The following is a 19,227-nucleotide window of genomic DNA, read 5'->3' as shown; positions in this document are numbered from 1 at the left end:
CAGGGACCTGCCTGATATCAGTGTCTTGTTCTAGAGAAGCCCTGGTTCACAAGGGGGCATGGAGTGTGCACCATGGAGGTGGGCATGGTTGGAAGAGGCCACCAAGGTTACCTGCAACAATCTAGATGCTCTAAATAGCTGTGCCTGGCCCTGAGGCCTGGAAAACCACCACATTCAGCCCAAAAGAGTCATTATCTGAGCCATGCATCTGCAAATGGCCAATGCCCCCACAGCACTAGCATGGGATGCAGCTAATCTGCATGCATCTGGCATGGGGAGCAGAAGGGCAAAGCCAGGGTGACCCCCATGCTGCAGCCTTCTAAAGTTGGATGCCCCAGGCATCCCTGCAATCCTAACCACACCCAGTCCATCTCATGGCTGAGCTCTCTTTCCAGCCAGGTAAGAAGGGTCTTGGGCAAAAGTCTTGCTCCCAGAGCAAAGTGGGCTGGGAGCCAGTGCAAGGGCCTTGAACCCTGGCCCAGGCAGGGCCAGCTCATCCTGGGAACCAGAAGAGGCAGCTGGATGGGTTTTTTGCTGAATCCCCTTTGGCCAAGAGAACCACTGAGATCTCCCTAGGCCTGGTCAGCCTCCCATGGGGCATCTGAGGTTAGTGTAAGGGAGAGGACAAAGGGCAACAAAGATCCCAGAGGAGCCAGAGCAAAATGTCAGGTCTTCAGCAAGGAACTAGTAGGCTAGTTAGGCTGACTGCTCTGTCTTTCTACCCAATGAATGTCTCCCTGCCACAGAACAGGCAGAGTGCACTGCATACATGGTGCTAGGCTGAGGATCAGGCTGTCCTGTCTCAGTACAGGGCAGGGCACAACCCTGCCCAGAGCCAGCATCCCTCTCAGGCTCTTTCTTCCAAGGCACAGCCCTGGAGTGCTGCTTTACAAAGCAAGGCAACATGGCCAGAGAGTGAGTTTGACTGGGCAAACTGAGTCACCACAGCACACCTGGGACAGAGCAAGGGGAGGAGGTATGAGCAACGGAAGGATGCCAGGGTGGGCTCCCTGGCATGGATCTGTCTCAGTGACAGGCATGGAGCCCAGTGGGAAGCAGGCAGGCAGGCTCTGTGCTGAAGCCAGGCTCAGTCTCACTGGCCCTGCCAAGTTCCCAACAGAGGGGGTGCCACCTTTCACCCATGGCACCTTGCTCCCCAGACCTGGGTGCACCCCACCCTGCATGACCTCCTGCTGGCCTCTCCACTGACAGGGCACTCCGCCAACCCCATCCAATCTCCAACTCTCCCCACCAACAGCATCCTGTTCTGTCCTGTCTCTTCCCCACTTACAGACTCTTCCCCTGAGGGTCTCTCCCTACTCAACCCAGATAAAACAGAGCAAGCTGGAGTTGGTGAACCAAAGCCTTGGGTCTGAAGAACCATAAGCTGAGGAAGTGTTCAAAGTGGATCAGAACTTATCTGTCCAGGCCCATCTCTGCCTCAACTAGTGACAGGGGCAAAGCCAAGCAAACTCTTGCAAGTGAAACCTACCTCATCCCTTGCCTTTCTGCTTATAAACCAGGAGTAGGGCCTGCTGGGGAGGGGCTTTTGACAGAAGGCAATCTAGGACAGTGGTTTTCAACCCGTGGTCTGCAGATCCCTGGGGATCTGCAGACTATGTTTAAGGGGTCTGCAAAAGATGACTATGATCAATCAAAATTATGCGAATACTCACATTTACAATTCAAAGGGCTCTGCACCTCCATTTGAAACTTCCAAAGGGGTACACACCTCCATTCAAAATTTTTTAGGGGCCCACAAGTGAAAAAAGGTTGAAAACCACTGATTTAGGATGGCTGATAAGCTGGGGTATGTGGGCTGGCCATAGCCTGGGATAGCCCCTCAAAAGGGGTGAAATATGCCTCCTTCATCTAAGGCCTGCTTTGCCATCAGGTTTGCCATCACCAAGAGTGCTAAACTGGGTGCTGCAACATTGCTTCAGCCACCACAGAACCAGCTGTTTAAACAGATGCAGCCGGGCTGGACAAGGCCCCAGGCCACAGAACGCAGGGTGCAGTGTCAGAGCAAGACCGCAAGTGAACTGCAAGCATGCAGAGCACAGTGCTCACCCAGGATGCTGGGGGAATGCTGTTTTTCACAGGGCTCTGAAGGAGAACCTCTGATTGCCCCTGCTCCCCCTGCTGGGCTCACTTCTACCCCTTGCCCAGAAGGCAACAGCTCCTTCAGAGCAGCAGCCAAAGACTTCCTGTTGGGGGGCACCAGCTGAGTGCTGGTCTCGTGGGTAGGCAGCACAGGAAGTGCCACCTGCCACATCACCTGGCAGCACCCCAGGGACAGGGTAGGCCTGAGGCTTCACATCATAGGGTCCCAGCCTCCACCAGTCTCCCCACCCTGCCCTGCCCTGCCCTCCCCTCCTACCCAGAGCACCTTAAGAGTCTCCTCACACCAGCTGCAGCAGAGAGAGCCCCTTCAGCTCAGCTGTCCAAATGCAGCGCAGAAATGATCACTGGATTTAATCACGGCTGCCCAGACTCGTAACAGCAGCGCCTGCAGCAGTGCCTAGAAATGACACGTGCCTGCACGTACACACTCGCATGAACCCCCTGGCTTGTGTGCATTCACACGTACAATCTCAGAAATAGCCGGGGGTTGAAGTCCTGCCGGCTGGAAGCATTAAATATCCAACTGAAAACAGCCAAGTCTCAGCATCTCTCTGAAACACCAATTTGCACAGATTTAAAACCCACCAAAGGGCACTTTGCTGATCAACTAGATGGAAGCCAATTAAGCAGCCTGGCTTCAAGACGACTCACCTGCTCGGGAGACCACTTCCAAGCTGGACCGTTGCCTGACGGCGCTTGGCTCCGGCTTTCAGCTCCCGTGCACACCTTGCATTTCCCTACGCTCCCTGTGAGGTGGAGGGACCTGCCAGTTCACCGATGAGCACAGCACGTTTCGCACGGTCTCTGGGTGGACCCAGTTGCGTGGTGTGCATCTGAAAGGGGGATTTCTTCTGATGGCTGTGGCAGAGAAATCCACAGATAACAGGCTTATGATTATTCAGTGGCTTGCCTTGTCTCCTCCTGTCTCTCTCTCTGGTTATCCACCTCAGTCTCCTTCTTTCTAATTTGCTCTCTCAGCCTTTCCTACCTTCCCCTCCTAACCTGCAACCTCCACCTCCCCCTTTACGTCTGTTCTCCTCTTCACTCTCCCTCTGCACACAGAGCACAGCGAATGCAGAAGGGCAGGATGCGGTTGCCAAGGTTGGAAATCAATTCCTGTATTACTAGCGTGTTTTGGGAAGAGGTTTTGTAAACCTTTTCTTCTAACCACCCCAGAAGTTTCTGACCAAATCCAAGCCCCAGGGGAAGAGCCAGAGGGACCACGGCTTCCAAGAGGGGCACAGCAATTTTTGTAACCCATGACTAGAGTGCCTGCTGCTCAGCAGCCTCCGTTTGAGTGGCTGCCTCTTTAGGCTGCATATGCCACTCTACCTAACCTGCTTCTTACAGATGCCACTCTACCTAACCTGCTTCTTACAGATAATGCCCACTCATCTCAGTGGTAAATTACAGCAACATTAATAGACCTTAAGACCCTGCCCCCCCGATCTTAAATCCTATTTACACACTCTGCTCTAAACCTTGACATTGTAACCTAGAGAAACTTGCAGTAATATAAGTATAACTCATGCTTCATAACACCAAAGGCTTATGAACGTGGTGCACGATGCACGCCCATTTTACAGGTGGACAAACTGAGGCACAGACACTGATGGACTAGATGAAGCGAGAGTTGAAGCAACTTTGCCCAAAAACACAAAGGGCACCAGTGCAAATAAGCCCCAGATGTCCTGACTCTAAGCCCTCTATTCTAAAAGCCAGACCATATACCTCCCACACCACGCAGGCTAAACCCCAAGAGTTCTGACTCCCAAGACCCCACTACCTACTAGAACAGCTGAACTCTTACATTGGGGTGCAGCAGCTGAAATCAGTGACAATCATATAGTAACTGGGTATGAATGACCTCTCTTCCCCAACTGATTAGACTGCAAGCACTTCAGAACAGGGACATTTCTGTCCTGTGGTGTCCAGTGTCCATCAGGGGTCCTGTTTTCACCTGTTTCCACAACCACACAGTAATAAACGCAAGTAATGAAATGGCACCTGCATGGTACCTCCCATTTGACAGCTCCAGGAAGGGCCTCACACCCCCACGCTTGCTTCTGGAAGATTCAGGACCGCAAGTCCAGCATCAAGTCTAGTCTCCTCCTACCACATGCAACCTCTTCATCCAGGCCCTTCAGAAACATATCAAACCAGTCTTAAAACCACTCTTTGCCTGTGTGACTCCAAACTGTGAAGATGTCCCAGCGTGTCACTTCTCTGATGGCCAGAAACCTCCTTCTCATTTCCAGCCTAAATTTATTCAGAGACAGCTTGGTCCCTGTTGTTCCAAGGCCCAATTTCCTAGGCCTTGCTGCTGGACAGCGTAATATTAACACTATGAGGAACAGGTATTGTCCTCTGTTGAGCCTAAAGTGAAGTAGAGTGCCAAGGAGGGTTCCTTTGTTTCTGGTGATGCACAGCGGAGTGAGAAACTCCAAGTCTTTGAATTTCTGTCTGGGATTCACTGACAGGGCCTTGAACATCCCTGGTGAGTTATGTAGCTGGCCTGAACAGTTGAGGCTTTCAGGACACCTAGAGCCTCCAGATGAATGCAGGTGGATAATGTGAGCCTCCCATACCAATGTCCTTTTTTTGGACATAGTGGGCACTGGTCACCAGCCTGGGCCTGAGAAACCTTAGGGTCATGTGTTCCTGTATTATTAAAGGTATTCATGTTATATTGCTACTTAGAGGCACTTATTCCATTGTGCTGGGCACAACCCCAGAGCAAAGAGATGAGGCCTGCCCTGAAGTAATTCAGCAGAGAGACAATGCATGGGAGGCTGAAGAAAGAAGGGCCCTGGCCAAGGGCACACTGCAGCTCAGTGGCAGAATTGGGAATACAGTTCCAGTCTCCTCTCTTTCAGGCTGGTTCCCTCCCAACCATTAGTATAACAAAAGGTGGCCATGGAGCTGGCATAAGTAGCCACAGCACCATTGCCCCCTCAGAGCTCAGGCACTGCCCCTAAAAAGACAAAGTCTGGTTGGTTCTCCTTGGTGCTACCACCTCCACCGCATCCGGTATCAGCCACTACCAGACTTGATGGACCGGGGCCTAGCATGGAAGTGCAAACCCCAGCTCTTCTCCCTCCTAAAATTGCTATGTGGGCTAGTGATTGGAGCACAGTGGTGAGAAGGGAAGGGAGGGGGGCACCACATGGCACCAAACAACTAACTTGTCTCCCAGTGCCTTCTCCTGACCCTTGCTAAAGAACTGGACCAAAGCCCTGATCTGAGCACACCCAGGAAAGGAGTGAGGCTTGCACACAGAGGAAGGCTGCCAGTGGGACTGGGCCGTACAAGCGCAGCTGCTCTGCCTTGGCTGGTTCCTCTCCCGATCGCTTTTTGATTGATCATCAAATTCTTTCTATCTTGTTGCTTCCTTTGCCTCATTGGCTTCATTATCATTCCCACCACCTGCTTCCAGATGGCATGGGGATTACCCCTGGCAGAGGAAGCATCTCTGGCTCCATTGCATCCCATTCAATCTGGCAGCTCCTCCCTCAAATGCCCTTCTGGAGGTGCCAGAAGGGCCTTAGGCCTCCCCAAGACCAGCTTCTTCTGGGGCATCCACAAGCCCCAAGGCTGCTAAGTCCTCTGCCAAGAGGTTGGTGTGCTCTTCTCTGCAGAGGGAAGGAGTCCCATGGCTGGAGGCAGTCAGGGCACTTGGGGGCTGGAGCTGAAGCTAGAGGTGATGGGGGTGGGTGGTGGAATGAGGGTGCTGAAGAGAGGGACATGCAGGGGAGGAGAGAAGGTCCTGTGCAGTTGCCCTGCACAGTCTCCTTGTTCAGTAAATGTAGAAACCCAGTGTGAGCCTGAGGACTGCTCTAACTGTGCCCCTGCTGCAGTGGCCACTGCAGGAACTCAACATAGCCAGATCCTGCCCTCATCCACTCCTGCCACAGGCACCTTTGTCTAGAGGAGGTGGTGCAGCAGCCAGGCATGGGGTGAGGGGTAATCTCTGGGGCAAGGTGGGAGGGACTTACATGTGCCCTGTAGCCCCATCATGCTTCCGGCTTGTAGAACGAAACTGCCAGGCAGCCATGCATATTGTCCAGTTGGCTTGAACTTCAATATCTACAACTTCAGCAGCTGCTGGCACTTTACCAGCAACCTGTGCTCCAAGCCCCATCCCTTCCATGTCCCCATCTTGGGCCCTTTTCAGACTGCACACACTTGGTGGGCAGGGCTGACAGCTTCCTCAGCATTTGCAAAGTAAAAATTCTTATCATGATTGACTGTGATTCCCCTCCGTTGCTGCTGGAGGGCTCACTAAGCCTGTTCCCTTCCATCAAGCTGGGCTACTGCTCCACCAAGGGCTGGAGGGAGGGAAGGGTGATAATTTAACCCTTACTCCCACTAAAAGTAACTAATAGCCATTTCACCCAGAGGCAGTTGAAAGATGCCTTTCCATGGCCCCCATCACTATACCCCTTGAGCCTCTCACAGTCTTTAATGCACCATTAAGCACTTATGACTGCCCAGCAGGACAGGGCTAAATATCCACACCCTACAGCTGAGAAACCAAGGAACAGAAAAGCTCAGTGACTTGTCTACAGCCATGTGGAACACCTGTGGGAGAGCCACGGGCACACCTGGTGGGTGCCAAGTCCCAGGATGGCAGTAACTGCCAGCCTACTCTGTATGATGAGCAGCTCTGAATGCTCTAGGCCTACAGTAAGCTGCTGAGCAGGTGCAGCACAGAGAATGGTAGAAGAAGTTTTTCCGTAAGGATCACTTTCAGGGCCAAGGGAAAACCCCGTGGCTCTCTGAGGATACTGCCAGCAAGAGGGATCACTGGTGGCGATGTTTTTGAAGACACTGCAAACTACCCAGGAGTGAGGGAGACAAGGTGCTAGTGTGAATCCCTTACACTTGAGACCAAGCTGAGGCCAAGCATTCTGAAAGCATGCAATGCAGCCAGCACAGGGGCCGTGGCATGGAGCCTGGCATGGAGTGCTCAGCAGCAGGGAAGCAGGCGAGGAAATGCCTGTCTTCCATGCACGTAGCAAGCATGTTTTTACGGTGACATTTTGGCCTACCTAGGAACATGGTCAGCTTGGAAGAGGCTGTATGCAAACAAACCAGTCCCCCGGGACAGACTGGTAAAAGCAACAAATGTGTCAGGGTTACATTTGTGTATTTGCACTTGCATTACCAACAGGAATTTGCTCTCAGCATCAGTCCAGACAGCTTCAGAATCTCAATTCCCTGAGCATCTGGATTATGGAGGACAATTGATAGTACCCATCTCTTTGGCTGTTGCGGAAGGGGAATCATAATCTTTAACCATGTGGCACTGGCTGGTAGGCAATAGTCTGCCCTGGGGATTCTTTGGGAGAAGAGATGGGGCTTGCAAAAAAAAATCATTGCCCCACGTCCAAACTATGGAATGAGCCCCCCCCCTCCCATTAGGAGACCCCGTTATCAAGGGCTTAATGTTCTCTGGTAAAAGGCAGTGTTATCTAGTGGGCAGAGCACTGAACTGGGACTCAGTTGCCATAGGTTTAATTATAGGGTAATACACCTTTCCAAACTGAGCGGCCACAAGGTGGGAGGTCTGGACTGAGACAGAAGGGGCTGATGGGTCTGACGCCAGCTGGCTGGGGGGCTAAGTCACCTCCCCTCTCTGTTTCCTTTCTCTTTGTCTATATAGATTTTAAGCTTCTCAGCACAGGGACTGTTCTGCAAGGTGTAGGTGTGCAGCACCCAGCACAGTTCAGCCATGTTCTGGGTGCTATTGCAATAAAAATGCCATCATCTTACAGTTCTGCAGCCACTTCCCTTTGGAGGGAAGCACACTCAGGGGCAGGGTATCTGCCTTCATTTGACACCCAGTACCATGACCCCCACAGGACTGGGAAGTGCTCATCACTTCTCAGGACACATGGCATATCCTGGCACTTGCGTGCGTGATGCACCATAGCAATGGGTACACAGAAGGACTGAAATAACTAGATGCAAGGGATCTTTCCAACACCAAAGAAATGCAGCCACTTCTTGGATAGAACACAGCAGCTGCTCAGCAGCCCGTAACACTAGCAGGCTATTAGTTTAAGAAGTGTAGAAAAAGCACTGCCTCCAACTGACACCACCTGGGGAATGAAGGGGGGTGAAAGAGAATTAGCTTGGAGAGAATGCTGGAGTCAGCACCTCTCCCTCCTGTGAAAAGTGCCTTGGGAGGTTTGAGTGGTCCAGCTGGCGGCTTCACAAAGTCTCTGAAAGCCAGCACAAGTGAGGGGCAGTGGGATTTAATTCAGGACACCTTTGCAATATGATGGTTTGCATTACTGGTGGCAAGGAAGGAGGGGATGTAGGGATAAATTTCCCAGGAGCTCATAGCCTCAGCACCCCAATGACCATAGCATGTTGCCAGGTGGCCTTTTGCTTCTCACCTGCTTTTAGCTGAGTCACCAAGCAGTCTGAGAAAGGGATTTTCTTTACCATTGTTCCCTGGGGAGTGACAAGATGAGAGAGCTGCTAACTAGGACAGCGAGAATCAGCTGGGAAATGAGACGGCAGTATCTCATCGGGAAAGGCACTTTCCTTGCTTGGTTTAAATTCCCCTCCTGGCGCTCAGGCATGGGGAAAGCTCCAAAAACCATCAATATCAATTACCAGGCCACAAAAGGCCACATTCTTGTGTGAGTTGTGCCTCAAATCAGAGAGGTAAGACATTCCCTGCTGATCCACAGGCTGCAATTACTCTTACTCCTTGAAGAGAACAGAAATATGAGCTTGGGAAAAAGTCTTCCCCAGAATCTGACTGGCCAGACAAGGGGGCACGTGGAGCAGTAATGGGGCTGTCTGGGCAAATGACACCTCTTCCCTCAGGGAACAGGTGTTCCTAGAATACACCATTCAGCCTCCGTTCTGGGCTGGGATCCAGCTCCTGGATGGTCCCTGCCAGAACCCAGGGCAGCTCTCTGTCCAGGAATTCCCTCGCTGAGCAAGGGTCCTTGGCTGACTGTGCCATATCTCCCCAGCCTGTCCCTTGCAGCTAGTGGCATAGGGATGTGCCTGGAGGAGTGGTGGGAACACATTGTGCCAGGCTACAAATGGTGGAGGTTCAGCTCTGAATCAAGGAAAATCAAGCAGCTAAGAGGGCCAAATTCTGGAGAAAAGCCACAAAGGGTGACACCTGCCCGCACTGAAGTTAATGGCAAAACTCCCAGCAACTCCAGTGGGGCAAAAACCTCAGCTTATACACCTGGCAGTTAGTTACCAATAGAGCTTGCTTAAGTAACAACTAAGAAATGTGACTTGGTGTCCCCCAAAAGCAAAAAGGTGTGAAACACCAAGAGGGAGAGGCAGACAAGGTTCTTTGGGTGAATCTGATATCTTTTATCAGAGCAACTTAAATAGTTAGAAAACAATTATTAAGCAAGCTTTCGGGTTCAAAAACCTTTCGTCAGGCTAAGGAAGTTTCTGCAGTTGGCGTGTGCTCTTCCTGGACGGGATGAAAAGTAAAGCAGCCAGAGACTGGGCTAGTATGCATACAAGACAGGTAGTCAGTGAAAATGTAGATTGAGGAGTCAATGGGTGAGAGACAGGCGGGGGTGGGGGGAAGAGAGAAGGGGGAAATGAAGGAGGGAGAGGAATTTTACACAGCACAGTAGGATGTGATACCTCAATCCAAGGGGCCTAAGGCCTATGGCAAGATGGATCAGACTAGGGAACAGCCAGGGATATGTGGAAGACGCATGCCACTTTGGACATCTGAGAGCAGACTAAGAACTCCTGCAACAGCAACCCTGCTTCGGTCTTGGAACATATTGGCTGATTTACGGACAAGGCTGTTTCCATCTCAGAGGCATGCGATCCTGTGGCACCAGTAAATGTAATTTTTCTACTCCCATTAGAAACAGGGAGGAAGTCAGATTAAGACAAATAAATACATTAAGCCCTCTTCAATATCATATGGCCAAATGGCTCTTCATATTTCAATGGCAGGGGAGTGTAATTTCATATTAAAGTGAGACGATTGAAGGCTGATGTGCTCTTGAATAATAAATACTTCTTAAAGCCCAACCATGGTACAGAGGTGTAATGCCAGCTCTAAAGATGGCTCAGTTTCCTTGGAGGAGCAGAGGAAAGGGATCCATGCAAGACAGAAATCAAAGCTAAATTGCCACTCCAAATGACTAGGATGAAGGCAACATCTGCCAAGCCTGGCATCGCCAGGGAGCGCTGGCAGGGTCTGACGCACCATCTGAATTGACAGTCATAAATCGGAGCTGGTATCTGCCAGCTGGATGCCGGAGGCGGAGGCAGAGAAGAGCGCTTGTTGCTTACTGAGCCATCTAGAGCCTGCGCTCCCATCCCCATCCCAGACAGACTGAGAGGGAAGGTGCCCAGCATCTCTGCCACTCTGAGAATCTCCTGCAGGAAGCGATGGTCCAGCTCAACAGGGCAACTCCCAAAGCGCCCCTAAGATGTGCTTTCAGGTTAGGGCTGGACACAGGCATGGGCGAACTGGGCAGCTGCCCATGACCCGGACAGAAAGGGGGTCCTGAAAATGGTAGTTTTTTTATTATTATCATCATTATCTCTGGCAAAGGGGGGGTGTGATACTAAAAGTTCACCCTAGGCTGCCAGGAGTCTGGGTATGGTGCTGTCCCAGGCTTGCAGTTTGCTTCTCAGATGACAGGGAATCCAAAACCATCCTGAAGAAGTCAGGGCAGCTAGGATCTGGAACCAACTTCCAAGGGAAGTGGTGCTGGCTCCTACCCTGGGGGTCTTTAACAGGAGGTTTGACATTTACCTAACTGGGGTCATTTGAGCCCAGTTTTCTCTCCTGCCCAGGCAGGGGGTTGGACTAGAAGATCTACAAGGTCCCTTCCAACCCTACATCTATGAATCTATGAAGTCGCCTGGCATTCCCTAGCAGCCTAACTGAAGCCACACATGGAAAAACATGCCAGCCCTGAGATGCGGAAACCCAACGGCCCGAATCCGACAATGATTCCAGGGGTGTCGGATCCGACCTGAGGACCTGCATTCTCTCCATGATGTGTTTTGGTGCCATCTTGTGCTTTGCTCACCTGAAGAAGCAGTGCACTCTCTTGCTTGGGATGAGAGAGATGGAGTTCCAAGGCGCCGCCGCATTGCAGCGCTGATGCCAACCACTCCACATAACATGTACAAGCACCCCATATGTTCACATGCCTCTGAGCTACCTTGCTCTGCTACTGGAACTTGTCAGGGAGAAACCTAAAGAGGAGCAGTGATCTGGTGTCTTGTGTTTGTTCCCTCTGCAATGTCTTCCCTAGTAGACAGGGATTCTCCAGGGGGATCTGGTCTCTTGGGTAGTAAGCAGGAAGTCCCTTTCTCACGGCAGTCCTGGGAAAGGAACAGTCTCTCCTGGGGAGGAAAGGTGGTCTCTGCTACCCGACTGGACCAGCACTCAGGACAGCCAGGTGCATTTACTGCTTCTGCCACTGATTCCCTGAATTGACTTGTCCAACACCCCTCTGCCCATCTGGAAAATGGGGGATAATAAACCTTCCTCTCCAACCCCTTGATCATTTTGCTTATTTCACTTTTAGGAGACACTCCCTCTCTGGAAACATGCACAATGGCTCTGGCATAGACTGGAACCCCTCAGCTCCTTCTCCCTTCCATTAGCATTTCTCAAGTATACATGCTGCCAAAATGGCAGCCCTGGAAAGGAACCAAGATGGATGCCAGCATGTCTGTATTCTGATTCAAGACCTACAAAGGCAAAACTCTCCAGTCTCTACTCATTCCACCCTTCTCTGATGTCAGCTTTGCTCCTGTCCAGACACTGGAGTCAAAAGACACCTGCACCAAATTTATTTTGTCACAAGACAGGCTGTGTGACTAACCACATAGAAAAACAGGCTCCGTTACATGTCAGGAGCTGCTAGATAAATAACAACACATTGTTTAAACTCTAAAACTGATAACCTGAAAACTCACTTGCTTGAAGCCTGCAATCATGTGTAGTGACAGCAGGATGAGAAGAATATGATAATGAATGTGACACATCACGTTCCAAACACACCCGACATCACAAGGTACAATCTTATCGGAACAGCAGGGAGAGAAAGTGCCTAGATGTCCTTGTCCACAATAAGGGGGCTTGATGCGGGGAGGAGATTAATGAGAGAGAGAGAGCTGCCAAATCTCTGATTGAAAAAGTGGAGCACTGTAGGGTGGGAAAGTGCAGTACACAGGTTTCGTCCTAAAAGGGAGAGTGAAATAAACTTGTTCTTCCCAAGCTCAGCCGGGAGGTTAGGGGGAACACTGTTTACCCTATACATTCAAAACTCAGGAGAGTAGCTTCAAAAAGCATGAGAGTACAAGAAAATCACAATAAATTGGAGGTTCTTTTTACTTCCTCTGATTCCTCATGTGGCCATGCTGACTGGCCCAGTGGATGGGGATCCAGGAAGCCTGGGTTCAAATCTTGGCACTGCCACTGACCTGCTGTGTGAACTTGGGCAAGTCATATTGCTTCTCTGTGCATCTACTTTCCCATCTGTCAAATGGGAAGACTGTTAAGAACTTCCATTTGAAAGAGTTTTGAGCTCATTGGATGAAAAGCACTATCTATAAGAATGAGTGTGAGCAACCAGAGCCACCCACAGTAGGCACAGACGAAGGGGCTGCAGGCCATGCCCTTCGGGATAGCACATCAGAGCCCAGAGGTGCCTCACCTGCATCAGCCTGACATACCTTCATGCATGTGTAAAAAGAGATGGTACCAGCAGTTACTGTAGTTTAGGCCTCTGCAATCCAGAACACTCATGCTACAACACTAATTTTGAGATCTGAAGTGAATGGGAGAGGCAGGTGCTTAGTGCATCTCAGGATTCAGCCTGGCTTTGCAATATGGCATTAAAACTGGATTTACTGACACTGTGTGCATGTTGCATTGTTTGAGCCAACAGATCATATTCCAGCAAGGCGGGGTCTGAAATGTGAGTATACAGTGACCTAACTATGCTCTCCACTTTTTAGAAACAGTATCCCGCCTCCTCTGCCACAGGAGAGAGGCCACAGCAGATCAGAAGTTACTGCTATAGAGAGAAAAGGGGCCTGCAGAGAATCATATTGCTGAATGCTAGCTATGACCTGTTGTGCTATCATGCACTCCCTCAAGACCACTTTATTTAGGCCTTATGGCTGAAATACAACCCTACAACTCCTGAGGGCCTCGGCTCCACCCCTCCACCCCCTGGCCTCCCACTTCGCACAGTGTGATCCTGAGCAAGTCTTTGCAAATCTCAGTGCCTTTGCTCCCTTACCACCCAAATGACAGAGATGCTTCCCTACCACATGGGACTAGTGGGAATCTTGGAGGTGTACTTAGGTGTATTGAGATCTTCAGATGAGAGGGGGTTCAGTGATGTTAATTCTTACATGCTCCAAGAGAGTGCCGCACTTCAGGAGGGATGTGGACAACATGGAGAGGGTCCAGAGAAGGGCCACTCGCATGATCAGGGGGCAGCAGGGCAGGCCCGACGAAGAGAGGCTACGGGACCTGAACCTGTTCAGCCTCCAGAAGACAGGGCTGAGGGGGGATCTAGTGGCCTGTTACAAACTAGTCAGGGGGGACCAGCAGGCACTGGGGGAGTCCCTGTTCCCCCAAGCACTGCCAGGAGTGACTAGAAATAACTGTCACAAGCTGGCAGAGGGTAGATTTAGGCTAGATATCAGAGGCGCTACTTTACTGTCAGGGCGGTTAGGATCTGGAACCAACTTCCAAGCGAAGTGGTGCTACCTCCTACCCTGGGGGTCTTTAAGACAAGGCTGGACAATCACCTTGCCGGGGTCGTTTGACCCCAGTACTCTTTCCTGCCATGGCAGGGGTTCGGACTAGATGATCTGCTCAGGTCCCCTCCGACGCTACTAACTATGAAACTATGAGAGATTCTGGATAGGATCAGCTGGGCACATATACACGTGCATTAATATGAATGCAAAGTAACCATTGCTACTGCACAGCAGTGCCAGCACTTGCCTTTAGTGACATTAGCACAGCTTTTGCCATGACATGCTATGGCTCAGTAGAATGAGTTTACTGCATATTTAGCATCTCATGTAGACATGCCCACTAAGGTACAATGATCACCCAAGCTATAGTCCTGTAGGAAGGGTCTACAAAAACTAGCACACACAAGCTGGGTGACAGAAACATTCTGGATAATGCTGGAAGAAAGTGCATGACCTCATTCATTTATCCTGTATGGCTCACCTATGCTCTGTCATACCTGAAGAGGATTCATGCCAGGCAACAGCTCCTAAGGGCAGTGTCAGGTTTAAATGTTTACTCCACTAAGGATATAATTAACCTATTTCTAATCTAACCGGATTTTCACTGGTCATCTGGTATGTTAATATTGTTTCAAGTGGATCAGCTGGCTAATTTCAACTGTATGATCCTAGGGACAAAGACCATGCCTTCCTCTGTGCTCACAAAACACCAAGCTCCCTCATGATACTTAACAAATGAGTGCTTTCTAAAGTGTAGGAGGGGCTCTTGGAAATCATAGGAAAGGGACCTCATGAAATCATCTTGTTCAACCCCCTGCTCAAGGCAGGATCACCCCTGACTAAACCATCCCAGCCAAGTGTCTGTCTAACCTGCTTTTGAAGGTGGGAATTTCACAACTTCTCTAGAAAGCCTGTTCCAATGTTTGACCAACTTCAGAGTCAGAAAGTTCCTCCTAATCTCCAACTTCAATTTCTTATAACGCAGTTTAAAGCTGTTTTCCCTAGTCCTGTCCCTTACAGCCACAGAGAAAAGCTCATCTCCATCCTCTCTGTAATCACCATTCAGGTATTTGAAGACTTATCAAACTCCCCCTCAGTCTTCTCTTTCCAGACTAAATAGCTCTTTCAGCCTTTCCTCATGAGCCTTACTTGCCAGGCCCCCCATCATTTTTGTTGTTCTGTCCATTTGGTGCTGGACTCTTTCGAAACTGCCCACATCCTTCTTAAAGCATGGGGCTCAAAACTGGACACAGTTCTCCAGGTGAGACCTCACTAGTGCTGAAAGGAGTGGAAGAATCACTTCCTTTGATTTGCAAGAGACACTTCTGGGAATACAACCCAGTCTACTGGTTACTGAGGTTGTTTTCTTAGCAGCGGTTCAGCAGTTGGCTTCTCAGTCTTCAAGAATCAAACTAGGGAAGCTGGTCCCTTGAAGGGAATGCCAGGTGCATGTGTGAAGTAGTTATTACTGAAGCAGAGGAAAGGGGTTAGAGCCACCTGCCTTTTTTTGGTGTCATTATTCCCCACTCTGTGGAGAGGGAGAGCAGATGCTGCCAGGCAGAGAGCAGGGCAAAACTTTAAGGCCATATCTGTGCAGTAGGATGTCAGTCTTCAAGATGAAAAACGCGCTGAGGTGTGTAACAGAAGAGAGCAGCAAGATGGGATGGACCACAGAAAAGAGATGGTTGTCTGACAGCCTGACCAACCCACTTACAGGCAGACTGAAACACTGAAGCACTGGCATGCCAGTCTGCCATGAGCTAGGTGCAGGAAGCCTGAGGGAGGGACAAATCCATCATCCTTCAAATTACATTCCTCTAAAACTTACATTAAAATACATTCTTTTCACAGGCTTTGTTTCTTTTCTGCCATCTCTCACAGGTGAGGATGATTGTCTTCCATGATGGTCTTATCTGTGAGTCTGAAGATGGCTGACAAGGCTGATCTGGGATCAACAGACTCTGCTGCAACTTGGGCACGTGTTGCTGTGCGGGGTGGGTGGCTCTGGATTCCTGAGTTGGTCTAAGATGTGGTGCTTCTGCCGCTCACGCTTGTCTGTCACCTGTTGCTGTTGTAAGGTTTCAAAGTACTAAGATCCACGCAGCAGGCTCCTCCTCCATTTGGAGTGGACTGGAGTGACAGTCTCCCATAAGTTGATGTCCATGTTGCATTTTTTTCAAGATGTCCTTGAGGACATCCTTGAAGTGCTTTCTCTGCTGTCCTCTTAAGTGCTTGCTTTGACTGAGCTGGGAGAATAAAACTTGCTTTTATCACCAAGAGATCCTAGTGTCAAAAAAGCCTGCACCTGAAAAAAGCAGGGTGGAGCACGTAGCAGCAGTGTGCACTGCCTGAAACCGGAGCCTGGTCAGCTGGAGCCACACTCCAGCTACTGGCCAGGCTCTGCGCACTGAATTGCAGCTGCTGGAGCCCCAAGACACCCACAGGAGCCCAGGTAAGGCTGCTGGGGCCAGCCCAAGTGCTGGCCCCAGCCTCCTCTACCCCACCCAGGGCAACTTGCCACACACCAGAGCATGCATGCACAGGTATTCCCCAGGGACAAGAAGCAGTGGCACAACTATGTGCCACTGCTATTTTCCCTGGGAAAATGCACATGTGCACTTGTCTGAATGCATCCAAAGGGATCTGTGATAGATTTGTTACTAAGAACCACCACTTGCATGTCATCATTGAGCAGGATCCTCCACAGTGCTTCTCAGCTAACAGAGTCAAAGGCTTTCATGAGGTCAAAGAAGGCCACGTAAAGAGGTTTATGTTGTTCCCAGTATTTTTCCTGCAGCTGGTGAGCTGTGATGATCATGCCAGTTGTACCTCTTAATGGCTTAAACTCACACTGAGATTCTGGCAGGAGCTCTTCAGCAAGTGGATAGAGACAGGTCAGGAGGGTCCTCACAATGATCTTTCCTGTGGTAGACAGCAAAGTGATCCCTTTGCAATTTCCACAGTTGGACTTGTCTCCTTTCTTGAAGCTTGTCATGATCATGGCATCCCTGAGGCCATCTGGGATCTCCTCATCATTCCAGATCCTTAAGATAAGGGCAAGAGCTGTGATGTCACCTCCACTGCCCCTGCTTGAAGATTTTCTTGGGGACACCATCAGCTCAGGGTGCCTGTTGTTCTTCATCTGCTTGATGGCTTTCCTCACCTAGTCAAAGGTTGGAGAGAGGCCGAGACCATCTCTGACTTGGGTGTTGCAGGATGGAGTTGAGAATACTCTCATCAACAACGGTCTTGATTGAGAAGGTCTTCAAAATGCTCCTTCCAATGAGGGTTGATGGCTCCCCTTTCCTTGATCAAGTCTCCTCCATTCTTAGGTCTCAAGGGGGGTGGGTCCCTGAACACTCAGAAGAAGGTATAACCATCTCCACATTCTTTGAGCTGCCCATCTCCTGTTCACCAGGTCTTGCTCTTGCAGCAACATTGATGTTGTGTCACCGGAGTTCTTGAGCCATGACTGCAGTGTGGCGCTCTGGGTGTTCATTATTAGCATTGCCCCTGAGGATCCTGATGTTCCAGGTCCTGAAACTGATTGTGTGTCTTTGACCTCAATAAAGAAGATCCCACTAGATGTGGTTATCCAGTCAAGAAAAAGGTAGACAGGCTATGTTTAGGGCACTTTTTCTAGCCCCCTCCCTACACTGGGTAAGCAGAGTGGATCCTGAAGAGGGCAGCTCAGTCACAGTTACAGCTGCCAAATCGCATTTCCGCCTCATCCAAGTACTAGACAATCTTCTTATAACTGCCATCTTCATGCCAGTTCATGACTAGGAGCTTCTAGACCTCACAATCCTGCTATCGTCACTAGCTGGTTGCCAAAGGGCTTTAAAAATGTGCTGGAAAAGCCATTTTCATGGAAGATGCTTGTGCGCGATTTCTTTTATTGTGGAGAAGCTTCTGCTCATCAGCTTCCACAGTTTTTGACAGAACAGGACCGTAATCCAATGGCAAGGAGGCCAAGACAACTGGAAATCTCGTTCCACTGCAGCCTTTGTCTGCTTTGCAGCTGTTGAGATGCTAACATCTTTTGCCTGCTACACTGTTGAGGACTTGTAGACCCATGGCTGGGGGCTGGGCAGGCTTATTATAGTAGTGGCCTTTGTGGGTCTGTTTCACAGGGCAGGGAGTAGGGGACAGGAAATTTCTCCACCCATTGGCCCACCGATGATTCCAACCAGACCGAGAGGCTGCAAGCATCTTCCTCCTACATCCAAAAATTCAGCAAATGCAGGCAGCAGACACATTTAAAAATGTGAAATCAGGCAAACCAGGTCCCACATGCTTTATCCTCCTCCTCAGACAGACTCTGTAGGAGGTATATTTCCAAAGAGCCACAGAGGGGTTTTTAAATTCAAGAGTTCCTTGGCTTTAATGGGCAGCCCTGCTGCTAAATCACCCTGCATGCAGTGCTTTGGATGCACAGGGCAGATCTAATGGTGTAAATTAGTGCAGTTTTTTTGCTACCATGGAGGCTAAGCCACTCTGGATCAGCTGAGAATCTGACTCACAATCATTTGGAGTCAACCAGAACAGTCAAACCATTGCAGAACAGACGGGAAGGAGGAGTGGTCCTAAGGGTACCAGGTGCACTGGCTTAAATACAACCCTGTCCCAATAGCTCTATAGGCAAGAGAGATGCAGTCAATAGAGACACTTAACTACCACGCAAGGTGACCTCTCACCCCTTTAGGGAAGAAATCATACACTGCAGAGGTATTCTTCAGTTATAAATTGTCCCAGTAGCTATGCAAGTCATCAGTGCTTTGGCCTCTATTATAGAAACAGCCACAAATCGCCATTTTCTGGAAAAGAAGTGGTCCAGAGCTATGTATATGGCAAGAACCAGCCCGATGCCGACTTCTTTAGAGAAGTACCAGCGCCCTACGTGCAAGCATTACCACAGACTAATAGCTGGGGCACTGAGTTCTGTTCTGGGTTTTCTTGTGTGACCTGGCAGGATTTATTTCATTTCTCTGGGTCTCTGCTTCCCCTTACGTGTTAAACAACATTCAGATCCTCAATGGTCTTTGGGTGCTTAACTCCCCTGGGATTGGGATCAATGGGAGTTAAGTGCTTACACAGCTCTAAGGAGCTGGGCCTAAGCCTCTTGGGGCTCTCTCTTGTTGTATTTGTCCATTGCCCACGCACAACAGGGCCTCAATATTAGTTAGGGTCTTTACAATCTACTGTGCTCCCGCTAATGAGAATCTACTAACCTAGGCTGCCTGACAAGGAAAGCCTGAGCCTGGAAGTTCCCTCAGTACACACAAAGCTCAAGCAGGAAACTATCCCTGACCTCAAAACCTGGCCTGAGCCCCTCATGGCTCCATCACACCA

Source organism: Crocodylus siamensis, chromosome 4 (assembly GCF_052110815.1).
Source record: "Crocodylus siamensis isolate JL-2025a chromosome 4, ASM5211081v1, whole genome shotgun sequence".
Classification (NCBI taxonomy): Eukaryota; Metazoa; Chordata; order Crocodylia; family Crocodylidae; genus Crocodylus; species Crocodylus siamensis.
The sequence above is the reverse complement of the archived record's forward strand: the minus strand, read 5'-3'. Positions refer to the sequence as shown.